Source organism: Populus trichocarpa, chromosome 2 (assembly GCF_000002775.5).
Source record: "Populus trichocarpa isolate Nisqually-1 chromosome 2, P.trichocarpa_v4.1, whole genome shotgun sequence".
Taxonomy (NCBI): Eukaryota; Viridiplantae; Streptophyta; class Magnoliopsida; order Malpighiales; family Salicaceae; genus Populus; species Populus trichocarpa.
The window spans coordinates 6,390,149-6,404,355 of NC_037286.2; the positions used below are offsets into that span (position 1 = coordinate 6,390,149).

Consider the following 14,207-nt stretch of genomic DNA (forward strand, 5'->3'; position numbering starts at 1 on the left):
CAACTTTACGATATATATAGAGAGAAAAATGTGAGATGATAGACTGATAGTTATCCTTTTGCAGTTGCTTTATGTCATCATAAAGTACAAGGAAAGGTAGGTTCTTATGCTTGAAAAATGCTGTTGTTATCCCCAAACTGTTATCTGCAACCTTTTCATGTTGGCTTTGATTCCCTTGTTAATGGAACGTAGATTTCACTTAATTCAAGTGGCCTGCTACATGGTATTAACTTCTTGCTGAAATTTCATCCAAGTTGCCTACTCATTTTAAATTATGCGAAGATTTTCTTGTAAAATATTCGGATTGTAGATATATTCGCAATCGCTTTATTTTCGCTCAAGTTGGTTCCATCTATACCCAATTTTGATGCTTTTGGTAGGATTCTTTCAAAAAGCGATACTTATTCTTCTATCTTTAGTTTCACAAATCACAACGCTGGACACGGATAAGCAGGGCAGCACTTCTTTCAATTGTTTCTGATTACACCCATTTTATACACAGATGTTTGTATACTGACGGTTTGCATATCCTGTGACTGCATCATCACCTTTGCATCAACGTCCCAAAGAAGACATTGCTGAAATGATGATCTGCTGACAAGCGTGCTTTTCAGAGTTTAAAGACCATCTTCCCGTGCTCTATATTTGTGTGGAGAGGACTCATTATATCGCGTCAGAATGTGTATACTGTGGCATAGTTCAAGCCACTAGTTGTAGCTGATGTTAAATATTCTTTTGTTCTAATGTCAGTAGATGCTCCTGGGTAGTGTATTTTTTAGATAATTTTAAGATCCACCTCAAAAGGTCACCTGCTCCCAAAGACAGAAAAGCTACTTCCACATAATAAGCGTTCTGCCACGTTGTCGCTCATCCATGGCCTCATGGCCTTGTAACGTACTGATTTCTTCTAATACAATCATATCTTGGACGTAAACATTAGTCCAACGTTTGACAAGACCGTTACAAGTGCGTTCGCTAGAATCCCTTTGATCTCATGCGATCAAATTTGGAGAAAATGGTGTATCTTTAAGAGTTTTTAACTTTTCAGCAACCAATCGAACAGAATTAGCGGATCAGCATGATACTAGGTATTTAATTCAATCTGCACTTTTCATGAAAATAAAAGGACAACCTTCTCCAGTACAATTTCGGTGCATCTGATTACATGCCAAAAAAAATATTTCATCCAGGATCAAGCAGTAGATATCTCCCCTTCACCTCCTGCTCCTCACCCCCTGTTGCACTGCAATCCACGTGTCAATTCCTTGGGCATACACATCAATTTCTTCTGCAAAAAAACATAAATTGAAGTTATTTTAAAAATTGTGCTATTAACTACGAGGTGCAGGTAGAAAAGTTTATAACTTAAATAATTAACGAGATTTACGCAAAAATTGAAGATTCTGCTTTCGGGGACTCCCGTTTGGTTCCTGCTATCGATTCGTTCTGGAGACTGGACCCGACTACTACTGGTTTGCTTCACCATCTCCGTCATTTACAATTCGCTCGTACCCCCATTGCCTTTCTCTTTTCTGAAACATTCTAAGAAATGATCCCCGAATCCTTGCTGATGCACCTGACCATTTCCATTTCTGGTCATGCAAGCATTTTTCTTAAGAGTTTGGTAATGCCACCAGGCATATTTTACAATGTACTTCGCTTGTTTCAAAAATGAAAGATTGGAGTTACCTTTGACTTGGGCCTAGAGTTCCGTCTGAACCCCTCCATAGAACCAGCGCACCTTAGGTCGCTGGCATAGACTAGAAGCTGAGCCCGGCGATCAAAACCACGAGTTCTTGTGGTTTTCTTGGTGGTACGTAGGATCGTGTTTTTGCTGTAAACGTTTTCTTGGGGATTCAGTATACATGCTGATAATTACTCCTTTGGTGTTGGCCCTAGCTTTCAGAATCTTATTCCTTAGATTTTTCTCTACCCCTTTTTTTCTCATGTCTCTACTGGGGGGTATATCCATGAACATGTTCTTCTATCTCTTCACAACGGGTACAGCTCAATTAAAATATCCGAACTCAGCCTAAGCCCAATACTGTTTTAGTATACGGACCATTTAATGATATTATTACAAACCCTCCTCTTCACATTTTACAGTGTGTTACTGTGTTTGTTTTTACTTTTTTAAAATTTTTTATTTTATTTTTATAATTTTAGATTATTTTTATATGTTAATATCAAAAATAAATTTTAAAAAATAAAAAAATATTATTTTAATATTTTTCTAAATAAAAAAATACCTTAAAAAAACAAACACACTGTTAAATATGTTAATATTTTAATATGCATTGCGGGCGGGACAGATTTAAATGTTTGGAGTAGATGCCCCGTAAAGCTAGCAGCCGTGAGAAATCATGCTTTGATAATGAGTGGTGCAGTAACTTTTATTTTTAAATGTTTTTTATAAAATGTATTTGAAGTGAGAAATATTAAATTAATATTCTTTATAGTTTTAATATATAAATGTTAAAAAAATAATTTGTTTTTTAATATTTTTTCAAATTAAAAATATTTTTAAAAAATAATATCAAAATTTAATTATTAATTTTTGGTGCCCTGCCTGAACAAATTTGTAGTCTTGCCAATATTTCAATTTCCTTACCACCACAGTACAACAAAACTATCTGCTTCCGAGTTTTCAAAATGTGTGGGGTCGTGTCCTATTTTACAGAGAACTTACATAGCTCTAGTCTATCAAAGTCGTATAAGTTATGTCTGGCGACCTCTAGCCCAAAAACGCTCCTGCCTGATTGGACCTGTAGCTAGCTTATATGTGTAAGTGTATAGCTTTATTTCTCAGATGTTAAGTTTGTTTTATAAAAGATAATAATTTGATTTTTATAAATTTTAGGATTATTAAAGATTTATATAATTATTAATTTTAAAATTTTAAAAATATAATTGAAACATGCGTATGTTGGGTTCAGATATCAACAATTAAAAATAAAAAAAGGTTCAAAAAATCACTTGAATTCAACAATGATATCATGAAATGATTCTTAAATTACTATGCTAGGAACATGTACATCCAATAATTCTTTTTTACAAAATAGCGATGACAAAGGGTTTGAGATGTGCACAGCAGGTCTCGAGTTCGAGTCAGGGCGTGCATCTCTTGTAAGAGCCTGGAATAGCCGGGGTTTTACTCGCTCACCTAAGCCCACAAAGTGCATTTTCCAGGAAGTAGGGTTTCTTCTAATCCAAAAAAAAAAAAAAAGAAAAGAAAATGAGAGGCAAGCACAGTTTTAATTATTTTTTTTTAAATAACACATCATAGTAGAATACGTTGTCAATGTAAATTAGTAGATTGTACAGCACACTTATATACTAGATTGAAAAGGCATGTCTTTTAAAAGTTGGTCCCATCAATGTTTTTATGTTTTTTCTTGGCTTATTCTAGATAGCTTTCGCTGCGTGCTACATTTTATTTTAAGATGGTTTATTTTTGTGTTTTAAATTTTTATTTTATTTTTTTAATTTAAATTAATATGTTTTAGTATTTTTAAATTATTTTGATAGGCTAATATAAAAAATAATTTTAATATATTTTTAAATAAAAATATTTTAAAAAATAACAATTACTACACTCTAAAAAAACATCAAAAAAGTTTTTGCACGAAGCTGGGAAGAGCAATTTGGTTTTAAGAGTGGATAAATGAAAACAAAAACTAAATACAACATGATATGTGTAGAAAAGCAAGGCAAATACAAAGTGAAACAAATTAACAATAGAAACTGGCACAGTTTGTTATTGTGTTTGTAAATGTGTTTCATTAAATTTTGAATTTTTTTTTTATTAAAATTAAGTGTGGTTTGTACTTTTTGGATCGTTTTGATTGATATGCTGATGTCAAAAATAATTTTTAAAAAATAAAAAAACATCATTGACATGTATTTCGGCACGAAAAGTTATTTGAAAAGCACCCGCAACCACATGCGCAAGCAAGAGTTCATAAATGCTGGGGAAGCTAACGAATTAAAAAACAAGGGCTAACAACCAATTTGGCATGTAACTAATCGGGCCTGACACCCGACATTCAAAGGCATCTTGCAAGTTAAAATTTCAAAGCCAATTCCTAGATTTAATGCTACAATAAAAAGAAACCACTAGAAACCAACGGTTTGTATAATCACAAAACAGCTGAAAAAGCATGGTACGTAGTAAACAACGAAGACAAAAAAAAGTTTGCGGAAAGGAAACGAAGCACATGAAACATTTAAAGGCACAAAAAATTAAACAACAACGATGCGATGCTGAACAAAATAACAGATCAGCAACAGAGAAGCTTCTCTTGAAGGGGATACAAATTCTATAAGATAAAGGAAGGAGAAAATGGGCAGATTCAGAAGCTGAAAGAAAAGAAAAGCAAGGAAAGAAAACTGCAGCATGACCCTAGGCTCTTCTGTAAAGGAAAAAAAACTAAAAAGAAAGCTTAAATACCACACCCCAAACCCAATGAATTTCAAAATCAATTACTGAATCCACAATGCATTACTGAGTTCTTTTAGTTTTTGTTTGTAATTTGCAATGTAGCAATGATTTATATCCTTTGGTAGCGTGAAAATTATGTTTTTTATGACTGATGGTCATGGGTTTCAGGCAGAAGGGTAGAGGACATACTTGTGGTCTGATTTGGTTTGGCGTAGAGGGCGTGGGGTGTGTGTGAGAGAGAGAGAGAGAAAGAGGGAGAGTAGATGCCCAAGATCTAGCGTATTCTAGCTTGGAAATGCCTCTGGTTTGATAAGCAAGCAGGGTCAGGTCAGTAAAGGAAGCACGATAAGTAATGAACTTGGTCGTTGATAAAATTTGAACATTTTACAAAATTTCTTTGAAGTTACGTTTTTTATAAGATGTAACGTAAAAAGATAGAAAAATTATATATTCTCAATCGATCAAAATTTTCAAATTGGATAAAATGATGAAAGTATCTCATATATATATATATATATATATATATAAAGTTCTCTCTTTTTCAATCCTTTTCTCCCTTCCCTTCTCTCTGTTCATCTCTTCTTTGTTTCAATTAAAACTCTAAATCGAACAAAATTGCAAGAGCATGAACCAACTCTCCTCGTAATCACATAATCATGACACAAAGTAAATTAAATTTAGCACCAGACTTGTTTTTTCTTCCACCCCTCATTTCAAAACCCAACATGTCCTTTTATAATTAGTGTGCTGTCGTATAGAACGAAAAAACATGTGTGTTCTGGCCCGTTTTGGTGCTGGATTTTTTTTTATTTGGGGTTGTTGTGTGGTGGTTTACTGGTTGGTGAGAGAGGGTTTGTCGAGGGCTGCTTTTCTTGTGGTGTCCATCATAGTTTTAGATTTGAGTTTTTCTTGTGGTGTTCATCGTGGTTCAAGACATCATGGGTTTAAAGGTGCCATTTGATTGTGTAGGTTGTCTTTATGAATTCTCAGACCAGGAAAGGCTCATGTTACTTCCTCTGCATTCCCAGTCAGACCAAGAAGAACAAGGAATGACAATTCATGAATTAAATATTGAAATTGAGCTTGAGTTCACGTTGCTTGGGTGCTGACAATTCATGAATTAAATATTGAAATTGAGCTTGAGTTCACGTTGCGTGGGTGCTGACAATTCATGAATTAAAGATTTAAAACTGACATTTATTTTTCTTTCTATGTTTTGAATCTTTAATTCGTGAATTGTCAACACATCACATCCCTATACATGAATTGTCAGCACATCACATCCCACGTCCATGCAAACCCTATGCCATAATCAAGAATTGATGCTTTTTTTGCAAAACTACCCATAACTACGGACACTGCAGGATTTTGAGCCCCTAGCAGTTGATGATGCACCGTCAAAACAACATTAACGACATTATTTTTTTTGGAAGGGAGCTCAGTTCATCAGAATCTATGAGGCAGGAAAACCAGTCTCTTCAGCCTCTCTTTGATGAGTGGCCTAATGAAGGGATATGAATTCCTATTTCACTGATCAAAGATCTGTCAAGAGCTCGTCTGATGTTCAGCGCCTATCAATGGCCATTCCAATGGCGATCCTAGCTCTGATGCGAGGACTTCTCATTCCCCAAATGGTAAGTGTGTTTCCATCTGGAACATGCTTTCCACAACCTTCTATCTAGGCAACCCAGGACTTGATGGAAAACAAATAAAAGAATTCTAATTATACTGTATGTTTTCATGCAGATGCTTGAAACGAATTTGGGAATTTATATTGCAAATAAAGTGTTTGGTGAAATAACAATGTGAAAGTTTTATATGTTTATGCTTTGATGGTAAAATGATACTTTTATATTTTTAACATTAAAACGGCTATTTAATCGTTAACACCGGAATGTAAATGAATTGTACAATTTTTTAATTTTTTTCAAACTGTGCTAATTCTTCAAAGTTTTTTATTTTTTTCGAGGTGTTATTAAAAAAAACAAAAGAAAAACTCTGACATCCAATGGTCGTGTGCTGCCCCAGGAACGTGATTCTACTGCTTTATGACTGGTCAAAAAAGAAAGAAAGTAGTGCTCTGAGTTAGAATCTGAGTCGAATAATGAAGTGTAGATAATTGTTCTAGTCGGAGAGGGAGATACCTTGTCGCTAACCTTTTTATTTGTTGAAGTCTAAGCCAATTGAAAGATACAGACAAGAATTATTTGACGGGAAGTATCTTTCTTTGATTTTGTGGATGATCAAACATCAAAGATTCCACTCTATAATTAAACACACCCAGTCGGCAGTGGAAAAGGAATTTCAAAGGGGGGGCTAGCTGGAATGGTTTTGTGGTGGTGGGATCGAGAACGAAGACTTGTTGAAATGGTTTCGATGGACTGAGATTAATTGTTGAAATCAACGAGCCCTAGTTTTATGAATCTGCTTTTTAATATCCTTCTATCCTCGGAAAGATTGCATTCTTTGTCTCTATTTTTTTTTAATTATTTTCCATAACAAATTTCAAAATATGTACATCCAACCCAATTAAAATGGTATTATTCTCGCTTTATTCACCTGTTCAAATTTTTTAACAAGGGGATGTGTAGTGGAAGTAGATGGTAAGGATAGCTGAAACTGACTTGAACCTCTCTTTTTTTGTCAGCAAAATAAACTTTGAAGATTTACTAGTTGCAATATTGAAAAATTAAAAGAAGAGAAGAAAACTTATCCTTAATTTTAACAAGCAGGTAAATTTTATAATTAGTGTTGAAACATTTGCATGCTTTTCCACATGGCTCACCAATATCCTATCCAGTCTTGACACGTTGACATGACAAAAAAAAATAGTAAAACCTGAACTGAGAAAGGATGACGATAGAGTGATTCGGATAAAATATATTAAAATAATATTTTTTAATTTTTAAAAATTATTTTTGATATTAATATATCAAAATAATTTTAAAACATAAAAAATATATTAATTTAAAAAATAAATATTTAAATTTTTTCAAAAACATTTTCAAAATACAAGAAAAAGACTGCCTGTAACAGCAGTTCTTAGACTTTGCATTTTCTGTCACCATGTTATCCTTATTCGATCGTGTTTGTTACTATGTTTTGAACGCTAAATGTTAAAAAAAAATTGTATTTTTTTTTGTTTTAATATGTCACATTAAAAATATTTTTTTAAAAATATATATTTTTTTAATATATTTCTATATAAAAATACTTTAAAACATAATATTTACTGACAATAAAGACAGTCAACAAGAATGACAAGCTTTGGGATCCACAGGGCGTTCATTGACATTTTTATTTTGATTTGGGAGATATCAAAATTTAGCTGAAATTCCAGCCCCTTCAATTCACACTCCCGTTTTTTGGGTTCCAAAGTCAGACCCTTAGATAAGAAAAACGCGTTTATGGTATTGGAAGAAAAGTCAAAAGTCAAAAGTCAAAACTACTGGTAACCCTCCTGCAACTAGTTACTGGAAATGAAAATATATTACTCTTTTCCCAGAAAGAAAACATGAATGCGACACCCCATAGTTTAATTCGAGACAGACAAATAATGAGCAATGCTTTCTATTTCTGGTTTCCTTTTTCTTGAAGTTTTTTATTATATCGGTACTTCTCTCAGAATTTTCAATGGAAAATGGGTGATAAAAGCTTATTTTTAGACGTGAAAATTTCATCATTAATTCCATTGACAATTTCTAATACCGATGGAATCTTCTTTATATGCGCTGATAAAATATTCCATCTGTATTTTTTAATTTTATAGTGTAATTAATACCTTGTCTTGTAAGTTGATGCCAATATGCATAACATAATGTTTTTTTGAGGCATATGTATAATAACTTCAAGCATCTAACAAGGGGGGAAAGCTAAAGAACTTGTTGTGAGATTGTGCAAACGCTACTAATGAAGTTGTTTTTCACCAACTCGTGAAATAATTGGCAGATACGTACGTATGCTAACTTTGTTGCATAGGCTGCTGATAAGTCTCCTATTCATTAGTCTATGGCCAGCTTTTAATTCATACCTTTTTCTAAATGGGATATCCTAGTAAAAAACTTGTATGAGTCGTTTATGCATGAACAATGAAAGCTAGGGACAAACCTGTCATAACCTTGCTAGAAATTAATAGTTAGGGATTTGTTGATAAAGAAACTGAATAATTAATAGGAGTCAGGTGCTAATTGATTATGAAGGTCTTATCTATCCTAAGACTCAAGAAAGTTTAGAGAAAACTACGCTTCACTGTCGAGGTTTACATGTCATCTATGGCGGAGATGAGAATTTACAAGTCTAGTGCAATCCTAATGAACAATATGTTGTAAACACCAAATTTTGAAATTATTCATATGGGTAATGACAAGTATCAAGTTCCATATTCATGTGGGATAGGGTATAGTGTCTTGGTGGGTATTTGAGAGTAAATTTCAACTTTTTTTTATTAAAATTTGATTTTTTTTCTTCAGGTTAGTTTTGTTTTAGTGTTTTTAAATTGTTTTGATCGCTAATGTCAAAATAAATTTTTTTAAAAAATATATTATTTTAACGCTTTTTTAAAAAAAAAAACTTTAAAAAATAACAATTACTATTAACTCAAACACCCTCTTACTAAGATAAGGTTGAAGAGCGAAAACTTTCAGATCAAGGCCTTTAGCACAAATACTTTTTAAGTCCATTTGCAGTCATTTGGAAGGTCAAAGAAATACAGAAGAGGAGTTGATGGCCTAATAATCCTTACAAGATGCGAAGAACTTGTGGTTCTGTTAGGTGCGGGAGGTGTTCATAAGTTGGCCACAATAGTAGTAGAAGCTGCAAAGGTGTCACCGAAGGAGAAAAAAAAAAGCTCGGATCAAAAAGGTTAGTTATATTTATTTATATATTAATAGTATAATTTTTTAATGTTTTTATAATAATGCGTTGAAAGTATTTTAATTGATATAGATGGATAAGACAAGTGTTCCCCCAATAACTTATGGCTACAACTAGCGCAATGAATACAAAAACCAAGTCCTCCTCCTCAGATGCGAGTGTGAGTTTGGATATGGTTTTCTAAGATAGAATAATTATATTGTGATCATGACTGTGATAACTCATTTCTTTAATTATTACATGTTGGGTCTCACACACCAAGTGCATTATCCTTTGAAGGTCAGACACAATCTATGGCAGCAACTTCAGCATCATCAATCTTGATATATAGCGACTTCATCTCTTATTGCCTCTTCAAAGAAACATGAGCTCATTTGGAATGGAAGGTGTATGCCTCAAGTGAGATTTCCATTTACAAACAATATATATATATATATATAACACCATTGATGATGATTAATTTTGATCGGTTTTATATAACACACTTGATCATTACTTTGATTTTGGAAAGATTTACTTGCCTTCGATTATAATGTAATTATATATGGATGCAAAGAATTTTGGGTATATTGTCTATTTTTATTTTGATAACAAAAAAAAATAAAAAATTGCTTTCTCATTTTGATGCATGTCATATTCTCGACTGACCCCAAATCGATCCGGCAGTACTAACCGAGAAAGGTTGAAGCATGCATTCACAAGTACTCATGTCATAAAACCAAACTTCATTAGCATAACATGTTAGGACGTTGTCTTGTACTAACAAAAACAGACCATATCTAAGCCCTAATACATCTAAGGGATCAGTGCACATCATAGCATTCTTCTAATTTTGAAAATTAACAAGAAACAGCTTCACTGCCATATAGACAGTGATCATCCATGAGCAAGTCATCGTGGTTTTTGCTTTTTTAGCCTCTCTTCTCTCTCTAATCAGATTTGCTTCCATCATCAACCTTTAAGTCTAATGATTTGCTTCCATCATCAACCTTTAAGTCTAATATATAGCTCTCGTTAACCATCTAGGTGATAGCCCAGTGGTAAAAGCTTGGGACCAAGAGGTTTGCTTTCCCTGTGGTCTCAGGTTCGAGTCATGTGGTTGCTCATATGATGGCCACTGGAGGCTTACATGGTCCTTAACTTCAGGACCCGTGGGATTAGTCGAGGTGCGCGCAAGCTGGCCCGGACACACACGTTAAACTAAAATAAAAATAAAAAAAATATATATAGCTCTCGTATGAGACTTTTGGCTCAATCACTATCGAAAAGCTGGAAAATACCGATAGAACAGCGACAATATACTATCATCAAAAACTTACCCATCGGAACTTTTTATAATTCCATCGGCTTTGGAAATAATATTATGTCAAAATTTCCATGATGTTTTTATTTTTTTGTTTTGTTATTATGAATTCCAAACTACTAATTGCTCGCCCTCGTAACTACAATTCCATCGGCATTGGAAATAATATTAACAAAGATTCAAGACTAACGAGAAACTTTTCAACCAACTAATGTTAAATAGATTATGCTAACCTATGAGTTCTTATTGTTTAAAGATTTAAATTACAAATTTATATAAATAGTACATAATAATGAGATAGGTAGAAAATCCATATATAAACTTTTTTTTAAAAAATAAAAATGAATAATTCATTAAAATAACTCAATGAAAACAAATAATATCATGAAATAAAAAAATTACATAGAAAGATAGCCCATCATACCATATCATACCCACTACCATTATCATCATTATCATAATAATCATCATCATTATCACCTACACCATGACTATCATTATAAATATTATCATCATAACTACTACAATCATCATTACTATCTTTGTCACAAACATCATAATTTTTTTTATCATACTATCATCAATAAATAATAACATCAATTAATACCCTAATTGTTATCAATTACACATTAATTTAATTTTCTCTAAATTCTCAATGAAATTCATAATTGACTAAAATTAATTGGGATCCAACTAATTATCTATTATTTTTTCAATTCAAACCAATTAACCTAAATTGATACCTTTTAATTATTATCAATTTCACAAGGAATCATTTTTTTTTAATTTTCAACTTAATCATAAAATTGATAAAAAAAATAATTGGTACCTCTTAAATTAATAATTATTTCTTTAATTCTAATACACTTAGGTTATAAAGTCACACTCAATTTTATTAAGTGACAAATTAAATTTATTTCCTTCAAATTCTAAATAAATTTTAAAATACAAATCATATATTAATATATGCTTTTACGTTGGAGTCAATATGAGCCAAGTCCGTTTGTACAGAGTTAAATACCACTTATACATGTTTTTATCAATTGAAAAAAGGCTTGGCAGAAAATCTGGCGCCAAACTTAACCACCGTTATATTTTGTGATGTTTCCTAACGCAAGGGGACACATTGATGCATTAATGAAACTTGAAGGATGACATTGCAATAATTTAAACCTTAAAGGGACACCTTGGATTCCGTTCAAATCCTATGGGGTAAATTAAAATTAACCTAAAAAATATTCTTACCAACAAAACAACAACAAAAAAAAGCATAAAGAATTAAAAAAGAAAAGAGTTTACAAGAAAACATAAGGACAAGAAGCAGCCGAGAAACCACGTGGGCACGAGTACTAGGGAACAGGATGGAGGAACCGTCGGTTTTTTTACCCTCTTTCAATACGGCGCATGGGTGCTATTGCAACAGGACCTGAAACCTCCTTCTCCTCCAGGACGAGAACTAAAAAAGTGATTTTTGTGGGAATTCTTGCTGCAAGCAGAGCAAACAAAAATGTATCAGAACTAGCAGCTCCGGGTATATTCTACTTCAAACTCGAACAAATTCCTAACATTATTATCTTTTAACTTATTGTAATGGTCCCTTTTTACCATTATCACATCGCCACATTGTGAGGAGGACTGGGGAGCAGGGCTGCGTTCCAATATTTGTGTTTTAATCACAGCCGGAAAATAAAACAGAAAGAAACCCTGTGAAAGGTGGCCATGATCAATCTATGGGCCCTTAGTCAACAGAACCTTTTGTCTCACAGCTACGGGAAAGAGAAGAGAGGAGATAAAATGAGCCAGCCAGCAAATACCAAGATGACTCAAAAGGCTCACCAAAAGCCAGTGTCTCGTTAGCCCCCTCAGCTCCGTATTAGCCGCCCCCAGTTGTGCCCTATGTGAAGCTGTGACTTGTGAGTTCTGACCCTTTCCGTTTTATTACAGTTACGTGACCCTCTCTCAACCTTCCCTCTTGTTCTCTGTCTCTCTCTGATTCGGTGCCTGAAAACCCGCCCCGTGGTTCTATTCATTGGCTGTTGGAGTTCCCATGCGCCACTTCACGGACATGAAATTAACCGCCCCCCAGTTTTATTGGCTTCGCTGTTCGGATCCTTTTTAACCATTAGTGATCTATCACTGTCACAACAGTAGCACATCATTGCTCTAGCGCCAATCCTAGGAATCCTCCGGATATTTTATCGAACGACTAATCTAACCCTTCAAACAAGTTGGTTAATGGAGTAAATAATCTGAGTTGAGAAATTAGGTTCGACCTTCACCGTTGTTTTGTTTTGCTAATATTATATAAATATTTACTCCATTGCTCATGAAGAAATTACAGCTAGATTTTGATCATCTTTTCAAGTGTAGAGAGGTTGCGATTCGCAAACACGCATCTTCAATTATGGAAAATATTGCTTGTGGGAGCAAAAATCATACGTTGGAGCTACGACAATTCTACAACCGTGCAATTAAGTATATGATTAGTACAATGTTTGTTTTCACGAGTCAATGTCATATGTTGTGACGTTTGTCCTCGAGATATGAGCAAGACAGAGCAGGTGGACATGTCTGTTTAAGAGTTTTTTTCCCCAAGAAATCTAGTGATAGCCATACATTTTATATATTCACTCTAATTATTGATTGGTGTATTTGTACTTGTATCACATCAAATGAATTTAATTCAATAGATTGTTTTTTATAATAGGGAAATAGCTTCATCACGTCCTCAAAGTTGCATAGATATATTTTTAAAAATATTTTTACATCATATAATTTCAATCAGTTCCTACTTCAATGATATCATATATTATATTTTAAGACAGAATATTCCTCGCTGAATTCAACATGAACAAATCAATAAAAAAACCGTTACCATACCCCTAGCATAGATTAAAACTAGCTTTGGTCTCCGTGCTTACCTGCAAGGCCCCCAGATTATTTTTCATATAAAAAATAATATTTAATTATTAAAATTAAATAAAAAATATAAGAAATCAATCATGACAAATTTATAACAATATTAATTAAGGTTAAACTAATATGTGATATCCCTTCAAATTCACGACTCATATTATGTGATTGAAATAACCCGATAAAAAATTAAAAAAAAATTATAAAGTTTTTTTTCTATAAAAAAATATATGTTAACTTTTTAAACATGTAACTTGAGTTATTGAACCTAAAACATCTAATCTAGAAAGATCATGAAGTTTAACTCTTAATCAATAAAATATCAAATAATAAAATTGAAAAACATATATATAAGAGGACTTTTAAAAAATAACAATTTAAGTAATGAGAATCAAGATTATTATTACTACTATTATTAATAAGTGACATCTTCATTATTATTGTTGTTGTTGCTGCTGCTATTATTATTAAAATTATTATTATTATTGTTCATCATCATTATCATTACTACTATTATCTAATTATTGCTAGCATATCATTAATAATAATAATAATGGCATTCCTATTATTATTATTATTATTATTATTATTATTTTCATAACTATTGTCAATATCATCACCATCATTGTTGTTGTTGTTGTTTTTACTGTTTTAATTATTATTGTTGTTCTTGTTTTT

At 32.7% G+C, this 14,207-nt stretch overlaps 1 long non-coding RNA gene across 1 annotated transcript; it reads right to left on the minus strand.

The window, feature by feature from the left end:
- Positions 1-11,750: 11,750 nt before the first annotated feature.
- LOC112326216 (uncharacterized) lies at positions 11,751-12,658 on the minus strand. Its single transcript, XR_002979870.2, has 2 exons — positions 12,222-12,658; positions 11,751-12,102 (listed from the first exon to the last, which is right to left on the minus strand). It is a non-coding gene; the product is annotated as an uncharacterized LOC112326216 (long non-coding RNA).
- Positions 12,659-14,207: the final 1,549 nt, after the last annotated feature.